Source organism: Corvus moneduloides, chromosome 4 (genome assembly GCF_009650955.1).
Source record: "Corvus moneduloides isolate bCorMon1 chromosome 4, bCorMon1.pri, whole genome shotgun sequence".
In the NCBI taxonomy this organism is placed as follows: Eukaryota; Metazoa; Chordata; class Aves; order Passeriformes; family Corvidae; genus Corvus; species Corvus moneduloides.
The window spans coordinates 67,304,365-67,323,685 of NC_045479.1; the positions used below are offsets into that span (position 1 = coordinate 67,304,365).

General features: G+C 41.9%; 1 protein-coding gene across 7 annotated transcripts in view; it reads left to right on the forward strand.

The window, feature by feature from the left end:
• The window catches only part of GRM3 (glutamate metabotropic receptor 3), a 101,812-nt gene that overhangs the window by 33,473 nt on the left and 49,018 nt on the right, over window positions 1-19,321 (forward strand). For 2 of the 7 annotated variants that reach the window (XM_032105421.1, XM_032105426.1), the window contains exon 2: window positions 4,238-4,346. The exons of 2 other annotated variants lie outside the window; for them this stretch is intronic. The gene's annotated coding sequence lies outside the window, so the exon portion shown is untranslated. Of the gene's footprint in view, window positions 1-4,237; window positions 4,347-16,179; window positions 16,202-19,321 lie in introns of those variants that run through there. 3 more of the 7 variants (XM_032105424.1, XM_032105423.1, XM_032105425.1) reach the window with 3 other exon arrangements.

Here is a 19,321-nt window from a genome sequence, read left to right on the forward strand (position 1 = left end):
TCCTTCACCCACCCTGAGTATTCACAGCACAGCCCCGTGGTGGCCCAAGGTGCCAGATACACAAGTGCAACTGCACCAGGAGAGCTCTCTCCAGGGGCCACAGGCCAGATGACAAAGAGCCAGGGAAGGAGGTTCATAGCTGAATGTCTTTGCCCAAGGGAAAGCAGACCAAAGAATACAAAATGTTGGCAGAGGGCATGTTGCCCTTGATTGAGCCCCTGCTGGCTGGAAACCCAGAATTAACAACAACAACAACAAGAAAATTAGTAAGGCTTGCCAGCTGGGGAGAGACATCTGGCTAGTGATCAGAGGGGCATGTGAGTCAATTAATCCATCTCTGAGCTGGATTAGCACATTGAAACATGCTCCCCTTCACTGCTGCAGAGGGACCTGTTGAATGAGCTGTAAAGATGAATGGAACTAAAGAAATTTCATTTAGATGAAGAAAAATGGCTCTGAAGTAGTGAGTGGGTGGTTTTTACATGCCTTATGTGCTGCAAGAATTAAGCACAACTCAGAGAATTTAGGGCATGAAGCAGCCATTTGGATACAAAAGCTCTTGCATTTAAGGTCTCATGGATTTAAAATTTGTATCTAGATATCTGCCAATTTATTTCTCATGATTATAGCATACCCAGGAAAAAAGATACTACACTTCAGGAAAAATAACTCTTTGAGTCCATTCTTTCATAACTGTGGTAAATCAAATTACTGTCTCCACAGAAGCTATTCCTAGGCTCTTTTGCTGTTATATGGAATGGCAGGACTGTTGCTCAAGGGTATCATGCTGCATTTAGATATGGAGAGATTGAGACTCAGTCTCCACCTTCTCTGTCATTGCAGATCAATGGGACATGATCTTCTTAAACACTTTTCAGATCATCAGAGATAGGACCTGAAGGGATGACTTTGGTCACTGAGTTCAGTTCTTGCTGTCATGAACCATCAGGTCATATAATCCCTTCTTTGGAATTCTTCAGCTACCTCTTAAATTTTGTTTTTTTGACTGTTATTCCTGCAGTCAGAAAGCTTTTCCAAAACTTCATTCCTCTGCTGTTTAGAAACTTCTTTATAATTTCCAATGTCTGTTTATTCAGGACCAGGTTACAGTCATTCGTTCTAATTCCAGAAATGTCTTTTAATCCCCTCCCTTCTGAGTACTCAGACCCCTGAGGTGTCTATGCATAGCTGTCAAAAACTTCAGCTTTCCTTTCACTAAGCTAAACACGTGAAGCCACATTGTTTCGCCTTAAAAGTCTCATCAGTCCACTGTCTTTTGTAGTAGTCCTTCTCTATACCTATACCTACTTCAATTATTATTTTCACAATAATACATGGATTATGTACAAGTTTCAAATGGCATCCTGTGCAATGGCACCAACACCACCTTACACCTGCAGAAAATACCCTTTCTGTCTGTACTCTGGAAGTTGTATTCACTGACTGGAGAGCTTTCAACTTTAGGAAAGTAGGAGTTTCAGTTAGCACCTGGAAGCTTATACTTGAGACCTCATAGGAAAAGGCTCATGAGTTTTCCCAACCAGGAGATGGTGCCCAGGGACAATCTTGATGCAGCTATTAGCAAAGCAAATTGAGTGCTAGGATGCATCAGGCAAGACTTCTCTAGCAGAAGTGGTAAGGACTGTCTTTTTGTATTACTAATGAGCTAAACAGTGCCAGTGAAAAGACATTGACAATATAATCCTGATTGCCCATACTGAGAAATTGTTTGAATGGTCCCTGGAGTTCTTTTGGGATGTGACATTGTTCTGAATAATTCATAGAGATGTGTGGAGACTTAGCACATAGTGGGGATCATTTACCAGATACATTTACAATGTGGGCCCCCTTTCTCAGAGGCTGGCAGAGGCCAGCTGGATGAGTGCCCACCACTGTGGGCCTAATGATCTCATTGCCTCAGAACGGTCCCACAGAGGTTTACTTTATGAGACCAGACATAGCTATACATATGAGGGTGCAGCTTCTCATGTGAAGGACTGTGCACAGTTCTGAACGTCTGTACTGATGGCAGAGGAGCTCAAAGATTGCAGCTACAGCTCCTAAACAGTGACAGACACGAGAATATGACCGTATCATTTAAAGGCTAAAACAGTCTCCAGCCATGGAGGTTTGACCAGTATAACTCTCCCAGGACAGCTCCTGGTAAGAGGCTTGAGACTGTCTTAGCCCCAGCAGTATTCACATCAGATCTGTGGGATGGTACCTTCCAATTCTGGAGCTCCAGAGGTTTTCTCTGTAATGGCCCATCTGTCAGACAGTATCCAGACCAGAGTGGTCCATGACTATTTGCTAAGATCATTTCAGCCAAACTGAAAGGCTCAGATGTAGTGAAGAACTACCTTGGTGATCAAAAGAATCCAGAATTAACTCTATGAGAGCAGGAAAAACTGATTTTGAATGCTTTTGAAAAATCTCCTTTATACTAAAAGAGAGCTTTATGTACAGAAACTGTCCACAGCCCCTGGGAATTTGATTCTCAATTCCTTTAACTGGAGCATGTCAAATAATTTCAGCTGTCACATGTCATGTCTGAGAGACATGAGCTTTGACACAATATGTGTCAAATATACCTTCAAACTAATGCAACACTTCTCTGGAAGGTAATGACAATTGCTGAGCATGATTTCCTTCCAAATAAATATGAAAACTCCATAGACATCAGTCAAAAGAAATTAATTATCCTTGAAGACATTTCATAAGAATCGCCTTCTTTCCTCTCTCTCTGCTACCTCTCTCCTCCCTCACGGAAAATGTCAAAGTGGGTAAGTTCAGGGCTTACCTCTCTGAAAAACAAGGGGGCCTAGAGTAATGAAAGCCCAAGCCAACAAACATCTGTACATAACTAGGGTTGTATGAAGTTGACAGACATCTTGTCCCTATTGCTTCTGTGTCACTCAGTGTCCATTACCAGCTATTGACTGTTGTCCAACACAGACAGTCCCAGATATAAAGAGGGAAGGACTCCCTCTTGGTGTGTGTATGAAGCCTATTGCAGTGAGCATTTCACCTCTTTAGGACCCCTGCTTATACTTACACATTTCTTAAAATACAGTACTTGTCAGAAATTCAGTTACATCTTCAGAGGAACCAGGAAGGAAAGCAGAAGAATTTCTCCCCCTTTCTCTTTAAATACAATGAAAAGACTCAAACCTTGTCCCCAGTTTGGAACCTGTTCAGATCAGAGGCCCAACAAATCAAACCCCTCTTTTTTAAGGGACCATCAACAGTTCATTCAAAAGGAAATCTAATTTTAAAAGTGATCATAAATAGATACGTGTGCTTGAAAATAAGAATTTCAACAAGAAATGCAGTTAGATATAAATAGAAGACAATCTAAATTTATGGACTTCATAAATACATCCAAACTTACTCTCAAAGCCCATGAATATGGTGAAAGGACTCCAACATTTTTCATATCACCAGTGGGGAGTATGAGACTTACAGGGAGGGAGAAATGTCCCTACAGTCACACTTGACAGAGAACTATGAATTCTATTGAGATTTCATGATCAGCAGATGATAAGTTAATCATGATGAGAGAAAAGAGTCAATTAGGACAGCTCTAGGAGCATGAAATAGATGTAAATATCCCATTATACCCATTAAGCAATATTCCTTCAATACGGCACAGCAAGAGACACAGGGAAAAGACCAAGGAAAGACAAGCCTGGCCAAGCTGGTTGTCACCTATGCCAAGTGCAATCTTATAAGTGTTTGCTGCCAGCAAACACAAACCATTCAGAAGTGAGAAGTTCCTGATTCAAGAAGTAAAAAACAAATGGGTGTTTTAAATTCACCTGCAAACTTCCCTGACTTTACTTGTCTCTAAAGGAACCTGTGTATTCTAAAAAGAAAGTGCTCTTTAAGAGAGATTTTTAGCCTTTTTGATAGGATGTTCAGCAGAAACTCTGGGAGTATTAAAGGAGTCTTAAAAGCAGATTGCCTGCCTCATTCAGCTGTGTCAAGAAGCTGATCCAAAGACATCCAGGAATTTTAAAAGGTGCTGGAGCTGGCCCATCGGTTTCTAGTACTAATAGGAACCGAGCTGTTAGTGTTTTTGCATGACATCCTGTAAGGAAAATCACTGGCATTTGGCTTACTCAGGAGATTTCACCATCTGTTATTGTAGGCACTCAATAATGATACAAAACACAAATAAGCTGAAAACCCTAACACTCCGTCAAATTTAGTGAGGTCTTAAAATATTCCTGCACAGGTAGAGAATTTTGCTGGAGGAGAATCAACAGAGCAACGGGCTCAATTACATCCAAGTTTCCTGTGTAAGACCTGTCAAGCAACTCCTATCATCACGTCTGTAAGTGAGTGTGAGTAATGGGTTTTATTTAAATTCATGTGGTGTTTGCTACCTACACCCAGACAGATAATGAACAGATAGCAGAACAATGATCATCCAGAGGCTATCACTTAATTCTTGTTTTATTCTGCAGCTTGCCTGCCTTCATCTGTCTTCCCTTCCGAAGAAGTAAGCACGTTCCTTCTGTCTCAGATGGAAATGCAATGGCCTATTATGCATTCATCACAAGTTTTCCATTTTCCATCCAAAATCATGACAGTGATACAAATATGAAAGCCCACAGAATTTGTTTCCAAAAGCATTCAGCTCCACGCATATATGTTTAGCTTTCTGCAATTGAATTTCTTACCCCCCAAAACACACAGTCAACTTCCTTCTAAGTAGCAAATATAACATTTAAGGAGTTTATTTGCCTCACCAAAAACAATAGGTATTAAGCATGGTAGTAAGGGCAGAGCATCCTACAAAATACTGAAATAACCTGTTGGCTCGCTGCAGTTCTATTGATTTAAGAAATGCAAAGGGAATATGCTGAACAAGATGAGTGGGGAAATTAAGTAGCATCACGTGAATGTGGTAGTAAAGCATCCTACATACTCTCATCACTGTCAGCTTCCTGCAGGACAAAAATATGTGTTCAGCCCTGAAAACTATGTCCTTCCAATTCAAGTACTGGTACGCATTCATTGCCCTGGCTATCTGAATTCTTTTGGGTTTAAGGAGGCTCTCAAAGCCTTACAAGTGTGAATGCTGTTGTGCAAGTAAAATTAATGACTCCTTTTCTGCTTCCCATATTTTAAAGCTTTAAATGAGTCTTATTGCTGGGGAAAAGATGAGAAGGAGCAGAGGGGCTGTCAGGATGGAATTGTAAGTCTTTTGGCATTTAAAATCTTAGACCTGATTGACCTCATGACAGTGCTTCAGACCGGTATTTATCTTGGTGTTGTAAAGCAACCCAGGCATGAGTCCCACCATGCAATCTGCTATAACTAACTGGGGTATGAAGCTCAAGTGAAATGCTCCAGTCAAGCAAGTAAACATTGAAAAACAAACAAAAACATTTGCATTTGAGGGAGTATTAAATGTATTTATCATCTGCCCTCTGAGTCTGTGTAAGTGCTGGAGTAAGGAGACAGTAATATGAATAGTTGTAACTGAGTTACTAAATAAAATGGAAATATATGAATAATTAATACTAATAATAACTAGTGCTTGCCCGACTGGTATATGCTGAGGTTTTAGCTGGTGCTTGTCAAGGCATGATACACTAAAGGTTGCTTGGGGAGAGGGCTTCCTTGTTGCCCAGATCCCCCAGCACACCGTGGGCTGCAGCATGAGCTCCGGGCTGCTATTTTCAGTGCAGTGAGGAGTTCCCAGCACCACCCTGCTCATGGCTGTAGGATGAAGCCTGGCTTCAGAAATCAGAGTCAGCCTGCCAAGCACTCTGCCTACAGCGTCTGTCTACACCTGGTCCCTGGCCCAGGGGAATTCAGATTCAATAGGCGTTATTGACACCCTCATATTTCAGCTGGCTTCCCTGCTCTTCCACACAACCATTAGAAAGGCTCTCCAGAAAGCACTTTGGAGCAGCAGCCAAACCCAGATTCTCTGAAAATCCCAAGGGATTTTCCTAAGGAACTTTCATGTGCCCAGAAAGGAGAGTGAGCCCCAGAAACACTGCTATCTTAGGATTTTTTCTCTATGTGCTAGCAGCAGAGAGATGACCCCACATGCCCTATTGAATGGTCCTTCTACCAGTTCTTTTAGAGGGAGCAGGTGATATAATTCTCCAGAGAGTATCTCCTGTTTTACCATCATGCCCCTAGCTCCTGCTTTACCTATCGATATACTCTCTCACAACCCAAAAATACCTTTCCTTGCAAGATATGTCACAACACTGAAGTTAGGTCTGAGGCATGGTGCCAGCTGAATGAATCTATCTAAAGCCTGGAGATCATGGGATTCATCCAATGGGGCCAAATTTCTACTGCCATCAGAGGCACACCTAATTTACCTCCATGCAAAGGAGAACAGAGTGTACTCACTGACCCGACTGCCCTTCACTGCAGGAGCATGTAACGCAAGCATTAATCCTTAGGACACAGCTGCAAGGTCACAAAGTAATATTATCTCTATTTTCTATAGGTACAAAGAGGTGAGCCAAAGACAGATGAGACGAGAAACAGATTTCAGTGTGCTTGTTTACTTTCTAGACAATTGGAAGGGAATTTTGTGTATTATATTGTGAGCCCAAAGCAACCTCCAAAAAACAAAAAACTCACGTGCTTTAATGAATCGAGTGTGGGAAATATGTGATGTACATGAGTTTTTCTGAGATTTGGGGTAGTCAGTATTTAAATTAGATGATTGTCATACAGTCAAAAAGTGCTGAAGGACACCTTCATAGAAAATGCCAGGGTTTGCTCCTTCTCATCAACAACACAATGAGTATTCAGGGCACTTTAAGTAGTTCTGACCTATTATCATAGAGCTCTTTTCTCTTGGTTCTGCTGCTGGCTATGCATTTCCCCATTGAAATTAATTATCTTTATGGACAAATAGCTTTGTAAAGGACTAGCACTGTGGCCATAGTTGTCTAGTTTAAGTGAGGCAGCACTGGTAAAGAGAATTGGGAATTCAATGGATGTTTTTGAGGGGAAACAAATTAGCTTTGGATGATGAAGACCTGAAAAAGTGTTTTGGTAACCTAAATGGTGTTTACTTTTTGCAGCTGTATCAGTCTTTTAACAGGAGCCATTTTTTTCTTGCATATGGACTAGGCTGTACTGAAGGTAATACACCATTGCCTACAGCTTCATGTTCTCTTCATTGTTCTTAGACATTCATCATCTCTGAGAGTTTTATGCTGACACTGGGAAAGAAGCAGTCTTTGCTTCTTCTGCCATTGATTCAGGCCATACTTTGTTTTCTCCACAGCTTCTCATTGCTAAAATACGGGGATGGCATTATGCCCTGTAACAAAGGGATTTGTAACTGTGGGGAAATAAAAAAATTTTTTACCCATTCAGCTGCTGAAAAGGAGAGAGCTGTTCATAACTCCACAAAAAAAATATTTCTGAGCATAAGGGCTAGGTGTTCAAAACAGAGAAGTAACCTAGAGAAAATTAGTTGTTTTGTGGGTTTACTTCCCTGTTGCCTTGCTGATCCATCTAGGACACTCTTGGTCCCTGAGTGAAGATCATGCCATTACTTTAGACTCACAGTATGCACTGAAGCACAGCTAATGCTCTCCTGTAATTGCTTCCTGAATGCTGAAAACAGCAACAAAGCCCACATGCATGTATGCACATATATGCTCACTGCTATGCTTAGGCTGATGGAAATTGTATAAACTGCTAACTCTGTCTGGAACTGTATTGCTTCCAACCAAACAAGAGCACATTGATTTGGGAAGCAGATCTAGGAGTCAAAAATGGGTTCTGTGAAACAGCAGGCTTAACAGCTGAAACCATCAAAGCTCTGAGCCTCCATGCTGGCCAGATGATGAGTTTTTAATTTCTTCCCTGTGGTCCTGAGAAGCAATAGATAAAATAGGAAAAAATTCATAAGTCAGTACTGTTGGCCTTTAAATGTAAATGGAAAAAATCTGCAACTTCTATCAGAAAAGATAGATCAATTGATATATTTCTGTGGACCTCCAATAGTCGTGTATCTCTCACACGCAGGTATCTATCAAAACTCTCAGAATTTCTTAGTACACCTACTCAAATTCCATATACTTTGTATTAGATGCATCAAATCAGAGAGGAAAGGAGGGAGGAATTTAATTTTACACTTGAAAAATTATGGATCTTTCATTTCTATGCCTCTCCACATTACACTCATATTTAATTTAAGTTCTTAAGTGGTTCTAAATAAGCTTCTAAGATTCAGTTTAAGCACAAAATATTCATTCAGGATGAATAAATAATTCTGAATAGCTGGAACAAGAGAACAAAAAGGGTTTTAACATTAACAATGGGACAGATCCATCAACAAGATAACCATGATTGACACAAATGGAGCCTCTTTCACTGGTACTTGATTTGGCCATTGCATTAGGCAGTGTTTTGTTCCCTGTGATTACAGTCCTAGCTCAAAACAGTCTGTTCATACAAGAGAACACGTAGTTCAAGTTTATAATACCCCTGACTCACTAAACCAGTGGACCAGACAAAAGTGTCATGTTGGTAACTGACACAAATTCTTGAATTTATCTTGAAAATTGTAAGTTTTCTCTGACTGTGGTACCTCTTGTTAAATTTTTCAAATATTTCCCATCATATGATTGTCTCAAGCCCTAGGTGAATGGAAATGTAGGGTGTTTTCTGCTTGAGGCTCAGTGTACAAATAACTAGGGAGAAAGAAGCTGCTGGCACAAAGAGGGGGAAGGCTTGGAAGAGGAACACAAGGAGGTCGTAACTGGGAACAAGGAGTGGGATACACCTGAGAGCTGGTGAAGGTCTGAGCTGAGCAGTAATCAATGAAAGGAACAGTCCACAGACTGAAGAAATGGAACTTTCAGCATTTAAAATGCTATTGTAACAAACAAACTTCCTGCATGCCAACACCCTGACTGCAGTGCCACGTTAACTCACCAAGTTCATGCTGGACTAACTGGGGCATGCTATGAAGATAATAAGAGCATTTATCTGTCATGAATGCAAGCTTATGGATTGATAGATCATTTGATCTGTATGAATGTATTATGGATTTGCCGTTAGCTTTTATCTTTAGCCATGCTGACAGAATCAAAAAACATATTTATTACACTTGGTGGGTTTTAATCGACTTTGCATTTTCCTGTGAGTAGAGTTGGAACACAGATAATCTGCAAAATACACTGACAATCTTCCAGTTTATTCTGGTTTATTCATATTTTTTCCAAAAAAACAGCCAAAGAGCATATCACAGATGTATCCTCCTGTAAAAGCGTTATATAAGATTTGAAGGAGAATAAACTAGCATTAGCCATAGAAGAGAGAAAGATGCAGTGCAAAAAAAGCTTATCCTCTGGGCTCGATGAAGGAAACAGCTCAAAGCTAGCAAATCAATGATCCCAGAATGAAACTGAAACACTGCCCACAGAGAGGATGGATTTGCAAAATGTGAGTTCTCCCTGTTTCATATGGTATTGCTCCTACTCACAGAGGAGGGCTTTTAATGCTAAGGCACAAGGCTTGATACTACCAGGGCATGATAACATCTAAATAATGTGACAGAGGGACCAGTCCTCTGCTATACTGAACATCTGAGAGAATGAAGGGGAGTCCATCTTATCTAGATTTCTTTGTTGTTGATGTCTCATGTGAACTGAGTGATGATATGTGGATTCCATCAATACTGTCAATAGAATGTAGGGTGTGAATCAGCCTAAAATAGAAAGGACCTCGGGGTTCTGGTGCACAACAAGCTGTCCATGAGCTAACAATGTGCCCCAGGAGTCAAGAAGGCCAATGATATCCTGGGATGCATTAGGAAAACCATTGCCAGCACATCCAGGGAGGTGATCCTGCCCTTCTACTCACCCCTAGTGAGGCCACATATACATACTGTGTCCATTCTGGGCTCCTCTGTGCAAGTGAGACATGGAGAGGGTCCAGCAGAGGCTACAAAGATGATGGACTGAAGCATCTCTCTTACAAGGACAGCCTGAGGGAGTTGAGCCTGTTCAGCCTTGCAGTAGGACAAGAGGCAGCAGGCAGAAACTGATGCACAAGAAGTTCCACCTGAATGTGAGGAAGAACTGTCCTGTGCAGTGACCATGCACTGGAACAGGTTTCCCAGAGAGGGTGTGGAGTCTCCCTCACTGGAGATAGTCAAGAAGCATCTGGATGCAATCCTGTGCCATGTGCTCTGGGATAACCCTGCTTGAGCAGGGAGCTTGGACCAGATGATCCACTGTGGTCCCTTCTAGCCTGACTGCTTCTGTGATTCTGTGAAATGAGTTGCATGCCAACAACTTTTGGCCATGTTGGCCTCACTGACTAAATGAGAGTCTGAAGAGTCCACTCCAAGCAGAAAATTCCTTTGTCCAGTTCTACAGTCCCTGGTCACTGTCCATGGAGAAAAACAGATACAGTAGTGTGCAATTTATTTCATCCTATTGTAATGTCTAAAGTATATTAGATGAATCACGTTCTGTAACTGACAAGTTCTGGGAATAAAGCTGTGCTATTGGCTTACATAACAACAGGGGAGGTGTAAAAGTTAGAGCCTGGTACACTGCAAGGATAGAGGAGTTCTTGTAGCATGCTCTGATCTTTTGAAGGCTGTTTTTCTAAGGAAATAGGGCTTATGCAATTACATTAACTGCCAATTCCAATAAAGACTGAATGCTAGCCAGTGTCAACAAAATCGTACAAAATACAGACTTTGAAGACATTAATTTCTTACAGGTTTCCTTTTGAGGAAAGGAAGGTGGCTGAATAAAGGAATGAAGAATGAGATTAAAATCCCTTGATAAAGAAAGGCGGAAAAGTGAGCTCAGCCACATAGTAAACACCAAAAAACCCCCCTGCAGGAAACCACAGGCAAAGAGACTTTCCATAGATAGGCTGTATCACTATTGTAACCTATCTTACATCAGCTGGAAACTGCCAGATAATGTATCTGTCTTGGAAAAAATAAAATGCCCTGGTCTTATACTATGTCAGAAAGAAAACACTCAAACTGGAACACGAATGTCACCTGGGGATAACCTGTGTTTGACTGACATCAGTGAAAGCTTGGCTCTGAATTCAGCAAACCCTGATGTCAGGCCTTGCAGACTTGTTTTAGACAGGAAAGCTACAGGTAGGGCACAGTCAAAGCAGTCAGTGGCTTATCTAAACCAGTGAGAATTCCTCTGGTCAGGAGTACTGGCAATCTTTGACACTTTTTTATTGCAAATGAAGATGTCACTTCTACAACCCACTAGGATGTACTAAAATCATGCAGCCTGTGATAAGAGTAGGCTGTTACTCAAGTGTTGTCTTCATTTTATATTGGAGAGATGCCATAGGATTTCCCATTTTAAATATTGTCACCTGCTTTCACAGGCCTCTCCTGTTTTCCATGTATATTTTTTCATTCCTCTGTGGAATAGGAAGAGGCAGAAGATGTTGGCCATGCTGATTTTGCTTTCCTGAGAGAAAGGCAGCTGGGCCTGAGCCATGAAGGGAGGGTATTTCACTGCTTGATGACAAACTTAATGTGATAGTCCTAAAAAGCACATAAGATCATTCAATTTAAAACTCAGGGAACTGAAGTTCTTTCTCTCTGCAAGTTGTCATGTAGCTTAAAGGTCTAGGATGTTGTCAAACCTATCTGCCCTAGAAACTGAATTTCAAAATTTCCCCTCAAATTCCTTCACATTTCCATGCTTGTTATCCTTGTGTAATTCCCCTCTTCCCAGGCACTTTCAGTGAGATCCCCAGAACTTGTCCCCAGGCTCAGCAACGCCCTGAGCTGCTGCTCAGCTACTGCTGGAGCAGAACCACATCCAAGGCTGCTGTTTGTTTCCTGAATTTTCTCCTTGCTCGAAGATACCTCTGCAGTTCATCACGTGTGATGTAGGGCCCTTTGCCTCCCAGAGCCATGGCACTGGCACGTGGAGTAACACCACAGCCCTGGGAAAAAGAGACAATCTCCAGAGACAGTTCTTCTCCATCATCTTCCTCTCCATGAAACAAGCCGTGGAACTGGAAGAATATGCCCTTGAGGGGAGTGCAGTCTGGTTCACAATCTGGCATGTACAATTCCTAACCTACTTTTTTTTATGCACCTGGTCTTGTGGTTTCTCAGCTCTCATTTTTCAGTCACTGCTTGACAGGAGAATTTGAGGCAATTATCACAAAATGGCTTTCATTGCATGCCCACTGCCATGTGGATGGCTCTGCCTTCCTGTGGTCAGTAGAAATGCTGGCAGACATGAAGTTTCTCCCTGATCAAAGCCAGAAAGTACAAGCAAAGCAATGAAATCCTCACCTCTGGTTCAGTTTCATTAACAAATACAACTAGTGACTCTTGGCCAGTTCTTGAATTCTTTAATGGGATTGTTATTCATTCATGCTGGCCTCGGTGAAATTTGGGATACAAGTATTAATCTTAGATTGCAATGAGAACTGTAATAACAAGAGAGCTTGTTATTAGAAGGCACACAGGCCACACAGAAAGAATATCCAGTCCTGATTGTCCCAAAATAAATCAGATCTAACTCCTCCTGGAGTGAGGCAGGAGTACATCCTTACTGTGGACTGTACCTTCCAAGAAATAATAAGCCTCTATGCAAACATCCATGCAAAGCATTTTTAACTCTTCCTTGACCAAAACCCTTTGTCTGCCTCTAGTGAGGAATGAAAGGAGCACAGTTAAGACCTAGGCTCATCCTGCCTAGCTTTGGGTCCCAAAGAAGGAACCTCACTTTAGATGTCTAAAATTAGACATGAACTTTCTCTGAATAGTGTTTGCCAATTTGTGCTTTTTCCAAAGCAAAGGATCATCGTCACAGAATAACCATAGAATGATTTGTGTTGGAAGAGGCCTTAAAGACCATTTAGTTCCAACCCCCCTAGCAAGCCCCATCCAACCTGGCCTTGAACACTTCTAGCAATGGGGAGTCCACAACTGCTGTGGGCAACCTGCTCCAGTGTCTCTTCACCCTCATGGCGAAGAATTTCTTCTCTAGATCTTTTGTAAATCTACTCCCTCTCATGCCCTTCAAAAAATCCCTCTCCTTGTAGACCTTTCATCTTGGCTTATATAAAATGTGGCCATAAGTAAGAACACAGGACAAAGTTTGCACAGGTTTTAGAAAGACATGGATTCACTAGGAATCGTTGAGGTTATTCATGCTTGTCTTTCCTCTACTTTGTCACTATGCCTGAGATTTGGCACCAAAAAGCAACTCCTTGCAAGGAGAAGTGTCACAGACATGCACTATGCTTTATCCTACAACTCAGCTGGGCCTTCATCTGCCGCCAGATATGCTGATGCAGAACACTAGCACTGTTCCAGATTACTCTAAATAGGGCCTGTGTCTTTCTTTCCCTTCATTAGCAAGGAATTCCCTGCTCACACTACCAGGCCATGAATTATTCTGGCAGAGGTTTTGAGGACCAGGCTGGTTGGACTGCAAATTCAGTTCTGTGGCCGATCAGATGGCTGAAAAGCCATTTACTGTCAGCACAGAAAAGAATAAAGACAAAGCCAGTGTTAGAGAAAGCTGTTTCCTGCACCATGCTGGGCAGAAGGTGACAGACTACAAGTGGCAAGGTCCCCAGGGTGTCCTGAAGCAATCGGTGAATAGAGCCACAGTGGACCATGAAACCATGCATGGCTTTACCCAGTGTCGCATCTCTTCTTTCATAACTTGTGCTAAATGCCTCTCTAAATTTTGAGTTAAGCTGTTGTTGCCATAGCAATGGCCATTTAGAGTGAGAGAATGCAGTGAATGTGTCGGGGGTGTGAGGTTCTGGCTCTTCTCATAAAAATATATGTCTGCCTGTACATACACTGCTGTGGAGCTGCATGAAAGGAGCCAAGCAAGCAGTTTACATCAGGTGTGAGGGAGGGACAGGTGGTATGGGAAGAAGAGAAGCTTGGTGCAGGTTGGAGTTGTTTGTTCCAGGATGCCTCTGCAAAGAGCTGAGTACTAAACTGAGATGAGCCTGAGTGGTAACTGACATACATTTCATTTCTTAGCAGTAGAAGTCACTCCCTTGGTCAAGACAAGGCATGTCTGTTGCTGCCTTCATGAGATAAATCTTTGCAGAAACAAGAAAAATTTGCTTTCTCTGGTTTATTTTCATTGAAAATAACCCTTGCCGCTAGCTCTTTAACAGGAAATGCTTTTCAGCAATCTACTCCCACTGTTTATACAAGTTTATTTTCCAGGGCACAGGCTGAAAAAAAGTCAATAAATAATGCAGGCATTATATTACCTAATTTTAGATGCACTTCTAAGATTTTTCAACACTCCTAGCACTAGCATTTTTAGTGGTCACAGCAGGAGAGATTCAGAACTTGTAAGGTTTATTCCTCACTTCATGCCACCTCTCTGTGGGGTGAGGAAACTGCTTAAATAGTTACAGCTAGGGCAAGATCCTGCCCACCTCCCTGAGCCTATTTCCCTGAGGATTTTGGCAGAGGTCCATCTTCCTCTGACTAAATTTGGCTTATGTGTGGAGTTAAGCATCACCTTGATCAAGTTCAGGCAGTGTCTGAAGTGTTTTGGGAATTCTCAGCCTGAGAGTGAGATTTAGATACCTGATGAAGAAGAGCAGTCCATTTGTGTCACTGGCTGGGTTTCAAATTCTTTCAAAGTCCCACATTTGACTGATTGTGAGCAGCCTTTTTAAAGTCCATAAATTCATAGCAGGGCATCCAAGTTTCATAATGTAGCCATAAACTTTTGTGACATACCTTGTCCCTCCATGAGCCCAGACAGGGTCATGAATCAGAATTAACATTCCAGGTTCCCGTAAGAATACATGATTTAAGCTTTGAAAACAATCCGGGGCCCAAAAGAAAGACATAAATGTGAGTGGTTTTGAAGTATAGCTCTGTATTTGCCTGTTTCTCAGTAAATAGAAGCCACCAGCTCCTGCTCCCTATTGGTGACATTACTTGCATCTTAGGACATGCCTAGTGCATGGCAGGTCTGAGAGACCGAGGATATTGTTCCCACTTCAGGGGTACTTGCTGGTGGAGGTAAGTCAGTCTTGTGCCTTTCTTTGCTGACTGGAAAAGAAAAAGGCAAAGGCAATCAGTCAGAAAACTCCATAGGCTTCAGTAGTTTACTGATTTACAACAGCTGCAAATAAAGTTCTGTAAAATTTTTAGTACAATCCAGTTCCCATAAATAGCTGAGGGCAGCTTTTGTTTCCAACAAACTTCTCAGACTTTTGTGATTAAAACTATAAAGGCAGTAAGCAGAATTCACAATCAATTATGTTTTATTAATGTTTTTTTAATACACGCCACAGCCCAGTAATCATGAAGCTGTTCAACAGTGTTGTTCTAAAATCAGCTAATAGGAGGATGTAATTTGTGGCCGTCTCTGCTCACTTACAAAACACTTCCTCCGTTAATTGTGATTTCACACTCGGCTGAATGCTGCAGCCTGGAGGTAACATTCATGTGACGGAAGAGTTACCCGTCTGGGCTCTGGGGGGGAGGGCGTAGACGGAGGTGGAGGAGGGAAGGATCGTTTCAACAGAGGCTACTGATGTTAAATCTTTAATCTTTTTATGTTCAAAAAAACAAAAAAGAGAAAAAGAAAAAGAAAACAACTAAACATCAAAAATCTACAATCCACTGCTAAACAGTTCTTTCTTTAAAAACCTGAACATTCATTCCATGTTTTGATCCCTTTCTAATGCTTTTTGTTACCAGGAGCACGACAAAACAAGGGACCAGTAGGTGAAACCCTGTCTGTAATCAGGCACCTACCTTGACCTCAGATTGTGAATGCTAGGTGAACCAGTCTCCCCAAAGCAAGCACCTACATGTTCATTGGAAATAATTTCATGCCTTTGGGGGGGTCCCAGTGTCTTTTTTAGACCAGAATAGGCAGGAGATACTCCTGGAGGAGGTCAAAATTGCCTAAAATGTTGCGATATGTTACTGAGCAAGTTAGGCATATGGAATCTCATCACTGAACCGGCAGTGGTGATGAGACAAGAGTTCAGCCTTCCACAGCCACAGGCAAGGCAGCAGCTCCTGCTCTGAGGTGCTTGCAGTGAATATGTCAGAGGCAGAAATATTGCCTCGATCAGCAAATGGGAAGAGCCATCTTAACTTGGAAAATTTCCAGCTGAGTGTTTGGTACTGCTGTGGCAAACTGGGAGATACAGCTCAGACCAGACAGGGAGCACCAGCCTGGTAAGGTTTTTATTTGACTTACCACTAAATCAGGGTGGGGAGAAGCAGCCACAGAGGGGACTTTGCCCACTGCTGGTCATCAGCTTTGCTATTTCAGTTTCTCCTATCCTAACCAGTAATGTGGACAGCACCAAGCCAGGTTTGAATGCTGCTATTGGGGTCTAAGCCAGGATTGCATGCCATCAGAGCAGGCTGGGTGGCAGCAGAAGTCACCCCATATACAGACAGAGACAAGAAAGGGTGCACACTCTGCTGCTCTGTGAGTCTGGTGTGACTCTGAGGCTGGCTGTGCTGCCAGCCAGACTGAGCCTCAACACAAACAATAATGACAAAGGACTCTCTGCCCTCCACATATGCAAAGGCTCAGCCATATTTTCTGTATTGCCACAGTGTGAGGGAAACATCTTGGCAGAATGGCAAGATTGAAATCTGGCAGCTCACTCTGGAGTGAGCCCAGAATGCCCAGGCAGAGCACCTCGGCTGGAACACAGATTCACGGGGAGATCCAGCCTCAAGAAAAACCCTGCAGGCATTGCAGAGAGCTGAGAAGTGATTAGGAGCACAAAGCAGCAATGATCTCTGTGTGGGCAGAAAAAAATAGATGCTTAAGAATCAATTAAGAGGGAGAGGTTAAATACGTGTCTAAAGACTAAATGCACAGATACTCCTTAGGGGGCTGTGCTTTGGATGGTGTTAACTTCACTTAGTTAAGCCTCACTTGCATTAAGCACAAGTTTTAAAGCTTCTCTTAGCTAAATATTTCATCCCAGGACATGACACTGAAAACATCATGGTTTACTTTGAGCAAGACTACTCCACACTTATGCCATCACCTCTCTCACCCAACATTTGACATTGCTGACCTTAGCCTGGTGCTGGTGTTCCCACACCACCTAAGCAGGAATAATTGCTGTGACATCCACAGGTCACAGAAGCCAGCTGTTCCTTTGTCCCCGAAGGCTTTATACTCCCATTTTTCCTTTTCCATGTCTTTATGGGACCACACGTGAAGGCTGAGACTAAAGTCAACTACCATACAATCAATAAGCACACAGCACTTGCCTGTTCATTGCAGTCACTGCTGGTGGGCTTTCAGCTGTCACCAATGCCTGGAAGAAATAAGCAGATGGACAAAAAGCAGTAAGATTCAGTTCAATCCAAAGAAGACAGAAGGAAAGATGGTGGGACTTTCAAAGGTCTAACCCTGCATTACATCAAGATCATTACACCACAAACTGTCCAGATGGCACAAAGCCTCGGGCTCACAGCTGGACTTCTCAGTGCACTTGGATATACTTATTGTCAGAGCAGGGAGAAACCCTAACGAGTTGGGAGCCTGCCTGGCCTCACCCAGAGCTCTGCCTCTGGTGGTCTGCTCATTGTAACTCCCTCTCCTGAGACCGAGCTCACTTTGGAAGGACTGAGCCGGTGCCAAATGCTCTCATGTATTTTAACAAGTAACAAAGACCCATATTTCCACACCATATTAAGGTCCGGTGATCTTCAGGAGCTCCTTGTTCCTCCCCAGGCTAAATTAATACATCTAGTTCTAATCTAAAATTTAGTTATCTAATATCTGGAAACTTAAAGAGTAATACGCAAGAGACATCTGTTTTCCTGCCTGATTAATATTTTAATTTTTTTTTCTGAAACAGGATATCATAGATCTCTGAGGAGAGGGCTGGGCATCTGCTGTATGTTGACATTGTAGAAAACATAAAGCATCAGATGTTGATGCTCACACAGTACAAACAGTAACACAGTGTTCTGAATTTCTCTTCTTGTCCTAAAGTAACAGAATATAAGTTTTTATTTTAGGACTGGTGATTTACTTCTACACTGACATATAATCTCTTGCTTTATATGTCTTTATACTGAAATTTCTCATAAATTTTTAGGGTTTTTCAAGCTCTTTTACAGTATAGTAGGCATGGCATGAACTTGTATGGTTTGTAGCCTCATGCTGCTGGTAATTGCATTAATTAATGTTTTTCCTGTATGGGTTTTCAAAATTAAATGAAATTCACAAAATCACTTACTTGGAAAGCCATTTTTGTCATTTTTCATAAGGAAAGAAAAAAAATCTGAGATACAACAGCAAACAATTGAAATTTAAAGCACTTTGATTAATTTTCAGCAAAATTATATGTCAGCAACTGATTAACATTTCATGAAGGAACTTCTCCATTTCCATAGTAGAAATTTATTTGTTTTCTCCACCTCACCACATTTTCTGCAACTTTTCCCGGGTTTGTTTGTTTCTTTGTTTTCTTTTATGTCCTGATTTAAGCTACCCGATTTCAGCCATTGTTCACATCAGGATGTGAACAATTTGTGTGCTTGGCACAGGTCTGTCACTGCAAGGTTTGGGTTACTTTACAAATATTTCTCTTCCAGAGGTGACGACGTCTCTAATTATAATTGGCAAGGAGACTCAAGCTTGTCTATCACTTTCTTTCTGATTAAATAACACATGCTATATTTCAGTGTAGTTCTCATCAGGCATTAAGGTCAAGTTCTGCTAGGGCACATATAAATGTGATGAATGTGTTGGATGATCTATGCTACTGTGCAAGTTCTCCATGATCTCTGAGAGAAAGAAATCTTTGCATTCAGCTTCTTGTGTCAGTCTTGAAAGATGCACCAGAATTTTGAGATGAAATTGGAATTGTTTTAGAAATTCGCTTCCCTAAGATGAAATCTGGAGGGCACAGCAAGGGCTTGGGGAAAGATACTTCTCTGATGGGTGACCTTTGAGAAAAATCTATTGATGAAACTATTAGCTTCAGTATTTGTTAAATGCCACAAGAGCACAGGTGTGGTGGGAACCTCCTCTGTGACCTTACACTGAGCATGGTTCTCCTCCAAAGAAAGTTTACAAAGGACAGCAGGTGATACCGAGCTGACATATGGCTCCAGGCACCACAGTAACACATTATAGTTCTGAATAATGCAGTATAAATCCTCAACTGCCAAGGGGGAGCCACCCACAACAAAGCTATACATAATCTTCCCCGGCACCCATGTCAGCTCTTCTTTGTCAGGAAGCTGCATAAAGAGATGAGCCCTGCAAAACACTGTGAAGGGGAACAAATGTGGGAAATTTAGGATATAGTACAT